Below are 15,964 nucleotides of genomic sequence, written 5' to 3'. Positions count from 1 at the left end.
GAATTTTTTAGACATTCACAACAGCATAACCCACATTCCTGTGTTTGACAAAATATTGAATCTTTCCAAAGCCAGGTGGATCAAGTTGACGGTTTCAAACTGCACTAAATAACTGCCAGAATTCTTCTTGTATACATAGTTTAGTCCATGATACATTTGCCCCTCCTTGACCATCCTCTGGCAAGTAGTTAGCTATTGTTTGTCTTGGAAGAAGGCTTCAATTTTGACACCAATGTGTGGAATTTCTTGCTGGAATGGAGGAAGAAAACCTACACCATTATCAAGACATAGATATTTCGAAGATTTTGTTGCTGCCACTAGCTTTGTGGTAAATTTAAAAAACTAAGCTAGTGAGCAGCACTCTGCGAACTGTATCTCTAAAACTTGTTTATTTTCGAACGCGTTTCGTCTAACTAATGTAGACTTCTTCAGAGAGTTTTACAATAATACATTAAACGCCTGTATTTAAGCCATATCTGATGGCAAAATGGTATGGCTTAAATACAGGCGTTTAATGTATTATTGTAAAACTCCCTGAAGAATTCTACGTTAGCTGGACGAAACGCGTCAGAGAATAAAACAGTTTTACAGATACAGCAACAACGCCACATAACAATGATATCGGTGGTTGAAAGAGCTTAAATGGTCGTGCTGCTGCATTGTGGCGGTACTCTGCCCAACGACGATTTGAGGTTATGATGACAACGTGAGCATGTAGCAGAGCGAATCCTTCATTTTCTATTTTCACTCTCCTCGCCAAGACTGTAGAGCAAAGTCATATTTTGAGATGATGCTTTGGTCGACGTCGCGGTCATAGATCTTAAGGTTCCTAGTTTGATAAACAGCGACGGCTACGGCAACGATGACGCCACAAAACAATTTCTTTGGCTAAAAGAGGGTCAATAATCGTGCTGCACGTGCGACACGCATATTAGCACACATTTTTGAGGAAAGGAAATGAAAGAAACACTATTGAAGGGTCTTGTCGTTGTAGCCCTGGAGCATTAAAGCCGGTTACATACGAGCAAGTTTTCATTGACAAGTTCTGACTTGGCAAATTTTATTTGCTGGTGTGTAAAGAAGAACATTTTTTCTTTGACAAGTGCACTTTCATTCTCTAGTCTCACTCTGAAAGCGCTCGGACCATTTTATATTTACGATACATCGCCCAAATCGTAGGACGCGAACGAAATGGAATAATCGCGAAAGACTTATGGGTAGAGCAAAGTTTTATTTCGAGGTGACGTTTTCGTCGACGCCGCGATCATATGATCTTTAAAGTTCCTATTTTGATAAACGGCGATTGCTACGGCAACGAGGTCGCCACAAAACAATTTCAGAGGTTAAAAGAGAAAAGATAATAGTGCTGCACGTTTGTCACGAATTTTAGCTCACATTTTTTAGGTACTATGCATAACAGTGACTTGAAATAATCAAAGTTGTGATTTTGACGACAACGCAGACCTTTCATTCTCCATTTTACCCTTGGTAGTAATAATTTATTTTTGGAATAGTACTCCTACATTGTACGAAGTGAACAAGATGGAACAATTGCGAAAGCCTAACGATAGTGCAAACTTATATTTTAAAGAGACCTTGTCGACGTTGCCGTCGTAGAACTTAAAGTTCCTAACTTCTAATCGCCAACACTAAAGATTTCGAAGAAACTTGAATTAACCGAAACCAATCGTAAGAATAGCGCATCGAGTGCAAAACGAATTCATGTAGTTGGCCTTTAAGAGCAGGAAAATTGCCTGTGAGCAGGTTTTAACTGGCTTTGCGTTTTGGTGTGAGATAGAGCAGTTTTCAAATGACTGTCGAAAGTAATTACGTGATTACAATTGCTACGCTTAGTGATTAATAATGGTAATAGGACTGAGTGGAGTCCAATTGGGTCTGTAATCATACCAGTGCAGATTAACAAAATCGGACGACCGAGTAGCGGAAGTCCAATTTGTTTAATCACGAGTATCATTACAGACCAAATTGCACGACACGAAGTCATGTTTCCAATTAATCATAACCATTACAATTATATTTCCGAGAAAACAAAATTAATGCATTCCTTTTTCACTGTCTAATGTTACAAATTTGTCCATTTTAGAAAATCCCCAGTTTGGTAGGGTAGGTGGTTGTTGCCATGGCTATCGTGATAGATTCTGTGATTGTTTGATTAAGCTGAGTGCACTTAATATGATTGGCTAATGTAACTGTCCGATTTCAGGTATCTGACTACAGCCAACTATCCGATTTCACTGCCTGATTTCAACCATAGTTAATCGAGGGACTGGTTATGAAACCTTAGAACTTTCAAAAGCGAGAACAATGTTGTTGCAATCGATGTTAAATTGACCGTGACCCTGCACAATCTTTTGTTTTCGCTTTCCATGCACGGGTTTGAAATTAGTTGCGCATAATTTAATCGAACGATTTGATTGGTTATCTAGCTTCTCGAAAAAGAGGTGTGTTTTGTGCAGGGTCAAGGCCAAAAATACGGACAAAAATATGAAACAAAGGAACTTGTTTTAACCTACACAATAATCAGTGAAAAATAAAGCAATTAATGCGCCAATCAAATTTGAGAAAATTCTAATGGTTATGATTATTTTAAAAATCGCGTGCCAGTTTATCAACCAATTCAATGAAAAGGGAAACCTAAACCAATCGCGACTTTCACGCGTGGCATTTCAAATGTACATTCGTTTCATTTTAAATCATCCCAACAAATTGACCTGCTTCGTATCTCATGCTCAGCTGGGAGAGCGTTGCACCGGCATCGCAAAGGTCCTGGATTGGAATCCGGTTGGAGCCACCTGAATTTTCAGGGTGATTTTATGAGAAAGTTGCACAATTTTAAGAGAATTGCATGATTCAACACGTATCACGCATTGCGCCATCCAGGGCTCGCATTTGGTTGGCTATCAATTCAACAATTTCACTTTTATTGTACTATTTCAACTTTCTGCACTATTTCACTTTTCTGCACTCTGTTTGGGATTAATTGATGTCTTCTCAGCCAATCAACGCGCCGAAATGTTCTCGTGAATGTTATTATGGAGGAAAAAACGTCAAAAACTTACCGTCATCCCTTCAAAATCGCCTTGAGATGGAAAACATGTCCAAAACGTTCGAATCTGCCTCAAATGGAAACGATTTGCGAATAAACTTCCATTTTGCAGCGTCTTGAGCAGTTTTGGGGCACCTGGAAACTGGATTGGATCACAGGGCACCCAAATTCACCTTTCAATTTCCACCGCTGTCTTTCAAAGGAATAGATAGGAATAAAATTTAAAGTGGCTATTCGTACGGGACCTGTACACCGACCTATATTTGTTATTCATGCGGGAGTCTTCTTAGAATGAATGTTACAGGTTCAGTTACACTCAATTACACTCGGAAAGTCTTACCTCGTCTTTAATTCTTTAATATACAGTTCAGCTATGAAACAACGACATTGATGCCTGTTTAATTTCACGAAATATCTCCTTCGTTCGATGTCACCGGCCTGCCTTGTGTTTCTGGCATTTAAGTCCGGCTAAGCACCCATCATCATGCTCCATGTGTACATACGTTTTGAGACTTGACGTGAAAAAAACCATGTTGGACGATAAGAAATCGGTTTATTAATAATGACTTCTGACCAGGAGTCGAACCGAAGACTATCCAATATCAAATTCGGATGCTCAATCACTTAGCTTTAGGAGTCTAATAATGACGCAGGTATACTCGGAAACAACAGGGCTACGTCTAACCAGGAATCGAACCGAGGACTCATGATCGGTTCGGATAACAAATTCGGTTGCTCTGCCACTTAGCTTTAGGAGTCTCGTTGAAGTGTTGGCTAGTGAACTAGCCTCGTGTGACAGACGTCCTGTATACTGCTTGGACTTGGACGGGGATGTCGAAATGTTACATTCTTGCAATGGTTGTAGAGGAAATGGTGAATTTTCAGCTTTGTTAATGAATGAGGAAATTCAGTTATCAATATTATGACTTACTCGGGCATTTTACTTTCATGCCGTTTGGCCATAAGGTTTTTCCACTGATAAAATTACCTAAAGTTTGGCTCATCTTGATTCTTTTTCCTGACATATTTGTGAATGTATAGCAGATCTGTCACATTCAGCAGCTTGTAGAGGGTATGATAAGGAATCTGAAAGATCGACGCGCTCGTCGTTCATCAAAGACGATCAAAACCGCCCATACAATAGGAAAGCAGCCACAGAGGGCGCCTTAGAAATGACTTAAAATTGCTCAGACAACACAAATTTTTAATTTTGCGAGTACAGGAAAGAATAGGACTGCTTAGAGTGGATTTGCCTACCAAATAAATAGTGTCAAATAACAAGTGAAAGTAGCAATAATGTCTGTCTTCCACCATATGGGCTATCGGATGTCAAGCTATCCTATTTGCTTGATGAAATAAAGAAATAGATTCATGTAAGAAAGTGGTCAAGCCGTGAATACGCATTTTTAAAAAAATTGTCCTTTTGCAAAAGCGCTTTCTTCGTTTTAATCAAGATCGTACAGAGGCAACTTGCGTGCAGGTAGCCTACGTAGCAAGTTGTTCCGCGTTCTGGTCGCGCGAGAGTTGGGGCGTGGACGCGGAAAATTACCTTGGAACTCTTCGTCTGAACAAGAACGCTTGCAACGCAGGCAAAGAAGCTCCATATTAATAAACGTAAAATTGAGATCACCCCTCTGGTCTCACAAATGGTGGGAATTATGGCGCGTTCTGGTTTGCATGCTTGTGCTGAACCTTCGACGGGAGGATCTGGGAATGAAAACTGGGGTTGATACCCGTCCGTTTGCGGAGCAAGAGGGTCGTTTAGGACTGGTACCCACAATACTGCAAACAAACGCCTGGAGGCATTTGACTGAAACACTCATCGCTGGTCACCAGGCCCGATTTCATTAAGGTGGCCCAAACAAGTTTCAACACTTGAAAGAAACGTTCTTATTAAAAGGATTGACTCTATCACTTTACAGGAATGTTATGGTACCATATCAAACACCAATTATTGCTGAAAAAGATTTGGTCATTTTTGCGGCGTAAAAGGTTACCGTGGCAACGGGAAAGCCTTGCAAAAACACCCCATATTTTGGCTTTAGCTGCTCATGTGTCAAAAACGAACTTGGTGTCCCCCATTTTTTATTTCTGAAATGGAACAAGCATGCCCGAATGGATCTTTCTGCAAAGTTTTAAAAACATTCTGTGGAGCGGATTCAGAGCCACCGCTCCTTAGAACTTTGTTAAACTTTGCAGAGAGTTTCATCTTGGCCTGCTGATCTCTTTTATGCTATAAAAAATTGGGGTCACTGAGTTCGCTTTTGTGATATGAGCAGCTAACGTCAAAATATAGGCAGTTTGCCCCCGGTTGACAAGTAATCGTCTGGCATAAGACAGAGTAAAATCTGTCAAGTCTCACTCTTAAGAGTTAATGAGTTAATGGAGTGACTGGTTAATTAATGGGGTGGGGGGGGGACTCAATTTTTGACTGCTGTTAACTGATTTACCCCTCCTCAGGCACCCCAGGACACCCCCAGTTGAGGAGTAAAGTAAAATTTTTTAAGTCTTACCCTACGCAGTCAATAAAGGGCTTTAGCAACGACAACGGCGACGGCAACGAGAACGTCACAAATTTGCATATTTAGTGGGCAAAAAAAAAAAACGGCTTTGCACGCCCTGCACGTGCGTTTTTCACTTTTGTTCATTTCTTTGCCGTCGTCAGCAAAACAACAACGTGAAGTAGCTAAATTTGAGGTTTTATGTAAAACGTCAGCAATTGAAGATAAATTTTAATTTTCTCCCCTAAATTAAGCGCCGCTCATAACGATTTCATTCCTGAGGAATTGCCACACCTTTGTCGTATTAAAACACTTGGAATAGTCGTGAAGTCATTACAATAATGAGAATTTATGTTTTGAGATGGCGTTCTCGTTGCCGCTCCCGTCGTCGTTGCTAAAGCTTCCTAATGGGTTAATGGAGGGGAGGTAGTTTTCGACTGCTTAACCCATTCACTTGTCAGGTGCCCCAGAATGCCCCCAGGTGACCAGTATTCGTTTGGCATTATACAGAGTAAAATCTGTTACGTCTCACTCCTACGAGTCAAGCAAAGTGTTAATGTACAGTGTATTGGAGTTTAGTTCTAGCACATACACCATGTGCAAGTTTAAAGAAGTTTTTATTTAAAAGCTGTTAAGTGTTATGTGATTAAATAAGTACAAATTCTTGTAGTTACTTACTTTTGTACTTCAGTCTCTAAATCTTTTAGCCTCACAAATGCTGATTTTGTGTTCTATGTAGATGTTTGAAACCGATGGATTCATTACGATATTTTGGCAAACCCTTGGAGAATCGCAAGAAATAGGTCTTTTTCGGATATGCATTTTTCATTTTTGTGAACAAACAATAAGTATTGCAGCTTTGATGATTAGCAGTCAGATAGTTTTTGCTTTTAACAATTTTAAGAGAAGAGTGGTCCACACACTTATCAGGACAATCCAGGTGTCTCTCAAAGACACCTGAAAAATTTAGGCGAACTCAACAGGAGTTGAACCCATGACCTCTGCTATGCCGGCTCAATGCTCCACCGACCAAGTCGCAAAGCCACAAATATACATTTTATACTTTTTATTGCATTCACATTTTTGTCAGAGGTAATAGTGCTGTAGGAGAAAAGTACATTTGTGTTGGTAAGCAGATTAAACTCATTGTTGCTGGCTGCAAAGCAAGACTAAAATCCATGTTTTCCGTGACATTTGATGACACCTCCCAAGAGAGGCAACAGAGTTGGCGTTACACATCTTTTGTTGTGCTAATAACCAAATATGTCATGAAATGCACATAACTGGATGCGCATTGATTTTGGTAAGTGTCAATGTCATGACTGCAGTGTCCCCTTGCTCTTCTCTCCAGCTGCTATGGTGACTTGGAAGACAGTCAATTTGCAAGACCAAGTGAAAGAATTTCTGGGTTTTGAGTCTCACCAGACCATTTCCAAATGGCTTGGCTATTGCCAGGTCATCATCTGGCCCCCAAACAACCCTCCACAGAAACACCATTTTCTTTGTGTTTTACAAGATTTTCTGTACCTCATTAGCCCAATACGCACAAGGTAGCAATCTATGAGCTTGAGGCACAGGGTCCACGTATGGTGTCTGCATTTGAAGAAGGGAATATAACCCTTTGGAAATCAGGAGGACATTTCACAGAGACCATAAAAATAAATGGCAAAGGGTCAGTATGGTTAGCTCAGTGTGTGGCACATTGTCGTCAAGAGACACTAAGCGATTGAAGTTTTTTAATACCCAAAATTTTAACATTGATAGTAACATCTCAACTGGTCACTATTCATCCACTATATCGAGGTCAAATTATAATATTTGAATAGGCTTTATTTCAGTTGTGTGCAAGGCAAATTAAATGGCCTGGCTAATGGTGACTTAACCTCGTTGATAGAGTTACTTGCCTCGTTAGTTTTGGTACAAACATAATGACAATTACAAAGGGTTTCAAGTGCAAAAAATTTCAGAGGAAGTTACTTTGATTTAATAATGTGCAAATTTACGCCTGACACCTTTAGGATTGACAAAGTTTTTTAGCTTATTTGGTGACATTTTTGGTCTCTAGTTTTTTAAAAGTATTTAACTACTTGTTAATTAGTATTTTAGCATTTCGTATTCTAGTATTTTAGTATTGTAATAGTTTAGTACCTTAATATTTTAGTATTTGAGTAATTTCTTAATTTAGTATTTTAGTTATTCGTACTCAGTTTAACAGGGCTATAAGGGAGAGTACACTTTTTTCTACTGTAATTATGCACCCTATAAATAAAGTGTTCTAAAGTGTTCTAAAAAGTATGGACCAAGGTTTTTATCAAAACAAGGCCATTTTAATAATTCATATTATGCATGCACAAGGAAGGAAAGAAGATTACAATGCTTCTCTCTTCTTAAAAATGGCCCAAAGAAATGTTTGGTCACTCGCCTCAGATTTCCTTCAGAATTAATCAGCCGTTATTGGAACCAGATGTATGGCGTGAGAAAAATGCAGCACACTCAGTCTGTCTCTAAGCAGGCTAACTAGTGGATACCCACAAGAAAATAAAACAGCTAACAGGAAATTCAACCAATTCTTTTACGCACGTTGAGGAATCCAACCCCTGCGATGTTGATGAGAGGCCAGACTGTGCTCTGACAGTCACAGATTCCATGCAGGCCCTTCTCCTTCAATTAACCCTCATTGACTCAAACGTTTTTTTGCTTTAGGTTCCCTTGTTTATCTGTGGGTTTGATCATTAGGCTAGGTCATTGGTGCTTCGACAGGTGTCCTGCTCGTTGAGGCCTGTGCATATGCTCACTGGATCAATGCTTTGGATTTATGTGTGGACACCGGAATGGTGAGATGTTTTGTTTCTTTCAAATTAAGGCTTACCAGAGTATTGTTTAACGTAGAGAAACATAAAAAACGGTATACTGAAAAAAGTTAGGAAATTATTTTTTCTGCCTTCAAGGACAACAATAACAACTTTATAATGCAATAACTTTATTTGCAATTATATAATAATATTATTTGTCCCCCCAAGTGTACCCAATTCAAACCCTTTTTTGTTCCAGTTATTTCCATATCATTTAAATATGAATGCTATATTTTCATGCAAGTACAATACACAATACACAAAGAATCTTTAAATCTCGGGAGATTTGTATTAGGTACAACATTGAGTTAGTCCATTAGGTCTAACAAGAGTGCGAGCTGTCATTGTCAAGGTATGTAAAACAGAGGGGAGGGGAGGTTGGAGGCCATTACGAGGACTAATTTGTAAATTTTATTATTGTTTTAAGTTAGTTGGTAAGGGAATATTTATATTTGACAGGGAAAAGTCAGGAAATCAATTCCTGTGCCTGTGGTAACCATGTTCATAGCAGAGATTTGTAATACAAAAAAGTTGCAAATTATGAATAATTTCAACTTTTACTGAGTCACAGGTGGCAACATGTATCTGTTTAAGCTTTTTTATCAACATCAGAAGATACGTTGGTGAGAGTTTGGAAGATTTCTGCAGATGGCAGTCCAACAGTAAGTATATAACATAATAAAAAATAACATATAATGAAAATAGTGGCAGGCCCTGGGGTGGACCTATGAATAACAGCAGGGTTCTTAATGATTCTTGATAATTCTTAATAAGTTATTTGTAAATGGCCACTCATTGATTTTATCAAATAAGCAAATGTTGGGGAAACGTATTTGTGACAGTTGTGATTGCAGCTGAAATATTTTATTTGTAGCTAATTTTTCTGACCTAATATTCTGTAATATTTTTAGTTGCATGGAGCAAAATTTAGAGATCTTTCTAGGAACATGTTTGGTGTAACAGGCTGTGATTGTGGAGAGATGTTTAGCAAGCAGTAAATATGACCCTGGTACCATACTTGAAGGGGTAAAACATATTTATGTGACGTTTTTGTGCAATGGATAACATTGAACAGACATTTTCAAGTAATTGGAGTGAACGTAATGAGAAAGGTTTCATTTAAGAAGGGTCAGTCTGCCATTTGTTTCTTTATTTATACCCTGGGTTAGACTCTAGAATACACGTCTTATTTGCCCATGAATAACTGTGTATTGTTATATGCTTCGTTCTTCAAAGGATGCATTGTTCTGTTTTGTTTTGCACTGGCTTAATAGCGTATGTACTTCGTGAGGTTTTTTTTTTTCAAAATCAGTTGCTTTGTCTCGATCTACTCAGCAGCCAAAGTTAGTGGATAGGGCGCTTGGCTAATTTAATCCGTCCAGTTGGAATTCCTTAAGTTATTCTTTTCTTTTGGATGATTGATATGTTTCATTGGCCCTGAAAAGCCTTTTAGGGGAGTGGTCAGTTAGCAACATCCAAATCCACTCAAAAACTATGTTCCCTTAATTAATTAATTAATTAACTAATTAATTAATTATGTTTAATGGCAAAAACCTTAAGTGAGGTACGATTCGACCTTTTTCCTTGTAACTCGTCAGATCGATGTTTTACCAAAAGTGAAATTTTACTTGGGCCATCGCTACTCTAACTTGGTGACCTTTAAAGGAAACGTCCTGGAGTGAGACTGATCACTTATTTAAAAAATCGATTAAGTTTAGTTAGGCTGCAAAACCTTCGAGAAGTAATTTAATTAATAAGTCGTTTTGTTGTCGCATTTTCCTTTATTTCAAATGGTGTTTTTCTCAAGGAGAGGATGTGCAGATTTTTTGAGGGGAGCGGGCGAGAGCCAAAGTTGTCGTTCCGCCAGCGACAATCGGAAGGTTAATAGCGAGTTTAAGAAACTACGACGGCTACGGTGACGAGAACGTCACTTCAAAACATAACTTTGAGCTATCTTTAAGTATTTCACAATTATTCCCTATTGTTTACGTTGTACAATATATAGGCGAAGTTTCCTATGTAGCTTAGTTGGTATGGACAGATTTGAAGTCAAGAGAGAGAATGAAGATTTACAAATGTATACCCACGTTGTCGTCAAAACCTTGAAACTGGTGATTTGAAGTTGTTGTTTTGACGCGGAGTACAGGAAAGAAATGTACAAAACTCCGTGCCACACGTACAGCAAGGTACAGCACGATCATTTTTCTTTTTTTAACCAATAATATCACTTCTTTTTGGCGTTGTCGTTGCCGTAGCCATCATCGTTTCGTAAGGCCTTTTCACATGATCCCGGTTGACCGGGCTGGCGCGGTTACCTGGATAAAATTGGTTTCTTTTCATATGGTGACATTCAGCCCGTTTTCCGAGATGGAAAGTAGTGACATGACCATTCAGGGATGAAATCTGACAAACAAGCCTGGTGAGAATTTCTTGATTTTCTTTGTTTAAGCAACCTCAAATTTCCTTTGACTTAACGTTAACAATCAAATGAAACTATTCCGAGCTTCATTATCGAAGAAAAGAGAAGTATAAATTTGGTAATGTCCCTTCTACCATGAAAATGCAATGCATTATTTTCCTCCCGCTAACTGGGCTGAAGTGTACATATGGCAAACTTTCCAGCCCGCTTACCGAGTTCCCGGCTGGACAAATCGACATCTTGGAAACCGAGCCAGCCCGCCCTCTCATATGAACACATCGACATTTTTACAAAGGACTTAGCGGTGAGGGGAGATCTCGGAAACCGGGCTAGGAGTAATCATTTCGCGATGACTATAAGTCGTTCGCCAAGGATCGGAGGGTGTGTATCAACATCTCAGAAATAAAAATTGATACAAACGTTGATGTTTGGAGAGAAAAATGAGAATTTATCGTCAGGTGCTCGCCTCCCTCCACATTAGCTCGAACTGGGTCATTTCACGTCGTTGTCAGGGCAAGGACGGCATAGAAATGTAAGTACAAATGTAAAAAGCGTTGTTTCCTTTCTTTAGACTTATTGTTTTGTGCGGACGTTCTCGTAGCTTTGGTCGTTGTCCTTGCTTAAGCTCCCTGGAGTTTGAGAAAGCAACGGTATTTACAATTGGCGCTATTGCACATATTTCGCGATTGTTCCGTCCTTTTCTTCCACGTTGTACAATGAGGGTGAATCTATTCTTTAATTCGGTTGGCAGGAACGGTGCTTAAGGTGGCTCAAAACAGTTGCAACACTTCCAAAAGACTCTCTTTAGAACAAATGACGCTGCAATACTTCTTCACGTAACATCAATGTTATGGTACCATATGAAACATTGTACAAAATTTTTTTCAACTCTACAGAAAGTTTCATCTTGCCCTTCTGATTACTTTTTGGAATTAAAAAATGTGGTCAAAGTGTGTTTTTACAGGTCTTCCCCGTTGCCACAGTGACATATTACGTCACAATAATGACTGCATCTTGTTCAGCAGGTGTTTCATTTGGTACCACAATCTTACATGATACAGCGTTGTGGTGCCGATCTTCTAATAAAAGCGTTACTTGGGAGTGTTGGTACTGGTTTGAGCCACCTTACGTAAAGATACAATTAAAAAGAACGATAAATTGTTGTAAACTCGCGCTGTCTTTAACCTTGAATTTTTTTCACGTTGTTTTGCAGAGTACAGCAAAAAGACATTATACAAAGATGTGTGCTGCACGTGCAACACGACTATTTTAACTCTTAAGCAGATAAAAACCCTTTCTATCGTAACGGTGACGCAGCCGGAGACATTGCTTCGCCATTCGCCTTCAGGAGAACTCGCCACAAAACCAACAAAACAGCTTACTAAGCAGGACAGCGCTTACGAACCTCAGAATTGCGTTACTCGCTCTTTCCAATGAAGTCCTTAATTTAGAAATAATTTTTTTTCCTCAGAGCGAGAGTGGCGGAAATCCAAAATCCAAGCAGTCGGTTTGTGTTTACGAGAGGAGTATAGAATTTTTCATGCGCATGCAACAATGTGATTTTAAAGTACTTTGAAATAATTTTATTTTACTCAAGATACTTTTTGTCGGCAAAAAAATATATATTGCTTGATATGACTCGGTGGATTTTTTATTTGTTCATAGAGCTCTTGAATCATTGTATTTACAATTAAGCCCGGTATGACTGTCTTTCTCTTGCAGGGGAAAAATGTCGTTCACCAACCGTAGTAGTTTCATTTTGAGAAACTTCTTTTTTCTCTACCACAGGCTTTCCCGTCGGTTCACGACACATTCCCTCTACAATTCCGTCTAAAGGTCAAGGCAAACGCCTTCAACATTTGCTTCAACATCCGTTCGATTTTGTTTAACAGCGATATTGACACCATTTACGTCCCTCCCCCCTCCTCCTCCCCTCCACTCCCTTCTCACTTTCAACCAAATTGCATCATGTTGAATTGAAGTTGAAGATTAAAAGCGTTAAAAGTTTGCTTCAACAACCATTCAACATTTCCTTCGTTATCGCGAACGTCGAATGAAATTGAAGCCGTTTGCGCCCTCTCATTTTAACATTTTCGAGTGTGCGCGTGCGCACTGAACGGTCGCCATGTCCGTATCCATAGTAACAACCGCGTCTACAGTCTGGGACTGAATACAATGCCCTCTCGTGAAGTTTTGTTAAATCACATGTTGATGATGTGTTGAAAACCGTTTGCCCACCGCAGCAGTCAACATCGTTGAACAAAATCGAACGAACCATAGGTTACTGTCTACTATTCTAAAATAGTGTGCACTGCAAATTGATATATGAAGGTGATTTGGACATGAATGTATGGTTTAGATCTTAGATTTTTTTTTATTTAAATGTTAAATTAGACGAGTGGTACACTTACCTTGAAGGATAATTGTAATTCTCTGAGCCATACGGAACATTATGAACTTATCATGTGAACTTCCTTGCGCATGCGCATATCGCCCACGTTCCAAAAAAAAAAAAAACAAAGCCATTGTTATGCAGATTCAGAGGTATATAAACCACTGTTCAGCAAGGTCAGGCGTCTTCTTCTTGAGTGAAAAAAACAAAAGATTTGACATTGACAAAGGGAGGGAAGGGTATTTGGCAGCTAAGCATAGGGCGAATAAGAACAGGGTGGGTAACGAAAAATGTCATAATACTCCGTGTGGCTCAGACAATTACAATTATCCTACAAGGTAAGTGTACCTCCCGTCTAAATTAAAATTCTCTTTCGCCATACTCCACATTATGCCCTTATCATACGTGGTCAAAGCCCGCTATCAATACCACTAGAAAGTAACACAATAAAAACCAGGAGACTACTACCACAATTCCTTTTATAAACTGCCGAGTCCCATACTACACAACGGAAAGTTTGCTGACAGAGGAAGTGTCTGAAGCACAAAAGGCTTGTAGTAGTACTTGTTAAACGTATACGGTCTAGACCAGTCAGCTAGCTTCATAATGTCTGGTACCTTTGCACCTTTGAATAAGGCCTTAGATATTACAGAAGTATCGATATTCCCAGGTTTAAGAACCCTCTTCAGCCACCTGGCAATAGTGCTAGAACCTGCCGATTTGTATAGTTTACAATATGAAAGAAACAACCTGGTCTTCTCAAAATATTGTTTTACATGCAAACAGGGACACCGACGAGAGTCCTGTGGAAAACTTGGAATAGAAATCCTGGGCTGAGCTTCGTTTTTGTGTGCAAGCCTCCACAGCATAACTACTCCGCCATTTGGGATGTTAGTTTGGTTACAAGTTATTTATAGATTCTTGCATCATCAGAGTTGTTATCGCTTAACGGAGCAGACTCTTGAGATAGTTTCTCTTCTAGCAGTCAATTCGTCCGCTGGACTTGAATCACGTGTCCGTTTCAGAGAACCAGATTGTTTTCGTTATTCTAGAGCGTGTCAAGATGACACGCCCTGGGAAAGCTCCATGAATCTCCCGACAAGAAGATGTGACCCAATACTGAGCCCACCAACTGCCTCTAGAGTAGACGAAACCGCGTAACGAAACGTTTTCAAAGTGCTGTAAGCCTTGCCCTAATCGAAAAGGTGGGTAAGAACGTTCAAAGACGCGAGGTTCAGTTACTAATTGATCGAGGATAAAAGTCTTTGAATACCTTTTTGTGCGAAAAAGTTAACTTTTTTTCAATCTGCCAAGGAGAACTAAAAATGACAGGAATTAATTATCACTCCAAGACATTTCCAAGTTCCCCCTTTAATGTGAGCATTTTGTGCATGAACGAGCTTCATTGAGAAACATTGTTGGCGCCGCGTAAGTGAGTGAGAGCACTTGCCACCCATTGCCACCCACTACCGGCTGCCTTGTGGGAGGTCGTGAGTTCAACTCCGGCCGGACCAACACTCAGGATCTTAAAATAACTGAAGAGAAAGTGCTGCCAACACTCAGGGTCTTTAAATAACTGAGTAGAGAGTGCTGCCTTTGTAATGACATCTGCAAATAGTTAGACTCTCTAGTCTTCTCGGATAAGGACCATAAACCGTAGGCCCGTCTCACAACCCTGTGGGACGTAAAAGAACCTACACACTTGTCGCAAAGAGTAGGGCATGTAGTTCTCGGTGTTGTGGTCTGTCTTCTGTGGTGTATCATGGTTGGGGGGGTAAATGCTCGGAGATACTAGCTACACCAAGCTAATCGAAAATCCGAGGGCAAATAAACATATGTATATAGGTATGAACGAATTCGGCCCGGATTTCGATTCAAATTTTTGGCTTCACATGTGGTTCTCAACTTTACTCCGAGAGGTTTTTCTCCGGCTACTCTGCTATTCCTCACTCCTGAAAAACCAATCTTTGGTTTGATTTAAGCAGTTTCTTGCGAAAGAACGGCCACATGATACCAAAATTTTCTAGCCGTACCCGACAAACGTGTTTCCTGGATTCAAAGATACATGTATAGTCTGTGTTGATTTGTGTTCGTATTCAGCGTGTATGAAATAAAGAAAATACCTTGCTTGGTGTAGTCCTGAGAAGGACTATTGTTTATGATTGACTTCTTTGTAAGTCATGTTCAGAGTCATGTCAGGAAAGCTGCATGCATCATGAATGAAAAAAACATGTTTTGCCATTTGGTCGCCCTTACCAACATTGCATATATATAAGTGGATCTCGGTCCCCTCATGCGATATTTTATGTACAGATCTCGGCTGAGAAATAGCAATAGACCACGGACAGCCTCTTTCTTTTTGCTTACACAATGCGTATACTATGGCCAGTTACCTAGAGCTGGTAGCTTGGACCCGAGGGAGAAGAAGTCCTCAGTTCCCAATCCCTTCTTGGTCGGGTTCCAGCCATATTTTGCATAATGCTTTTATTACCACCCACTCATTTGATTTGGGGAAAAATGGTCGGCTGCCGAGGTTTGACAGCAACAGCAACAACAAGCATCCTCTTCTCTTGGTCATTCGGAAATATGTCTCAAATAAAAAATTATTTGTTAATAGATAAATAGAGGGAGGTACTTGGTTACCTGAAATAACTGGAGAATTAAAAAGGCAGGCAGCCAGATTTGCTAATATAGTAATACAAGCTTAAGTCGGTAGACACACATACAATACAG

Source organism: Montipora foliosa, chromosome 3, assembly GCF_036669935.1.
Source record: "Montipora foliosa isolate CH-2021 chromosome 3, ASM3666993v2, whole genome shotgun sequence".
In the NCBI taxonomy this organism is placed as follows: domain Eukaryota; kingdom Metazoa; phylum Cnidaria; class Anthozoa; order Scleractinia; family Acroporidae; genus Montipora; species Montipora foliosa.
This window is presented reverse-complemented; position numbering follows the sequence as displayed.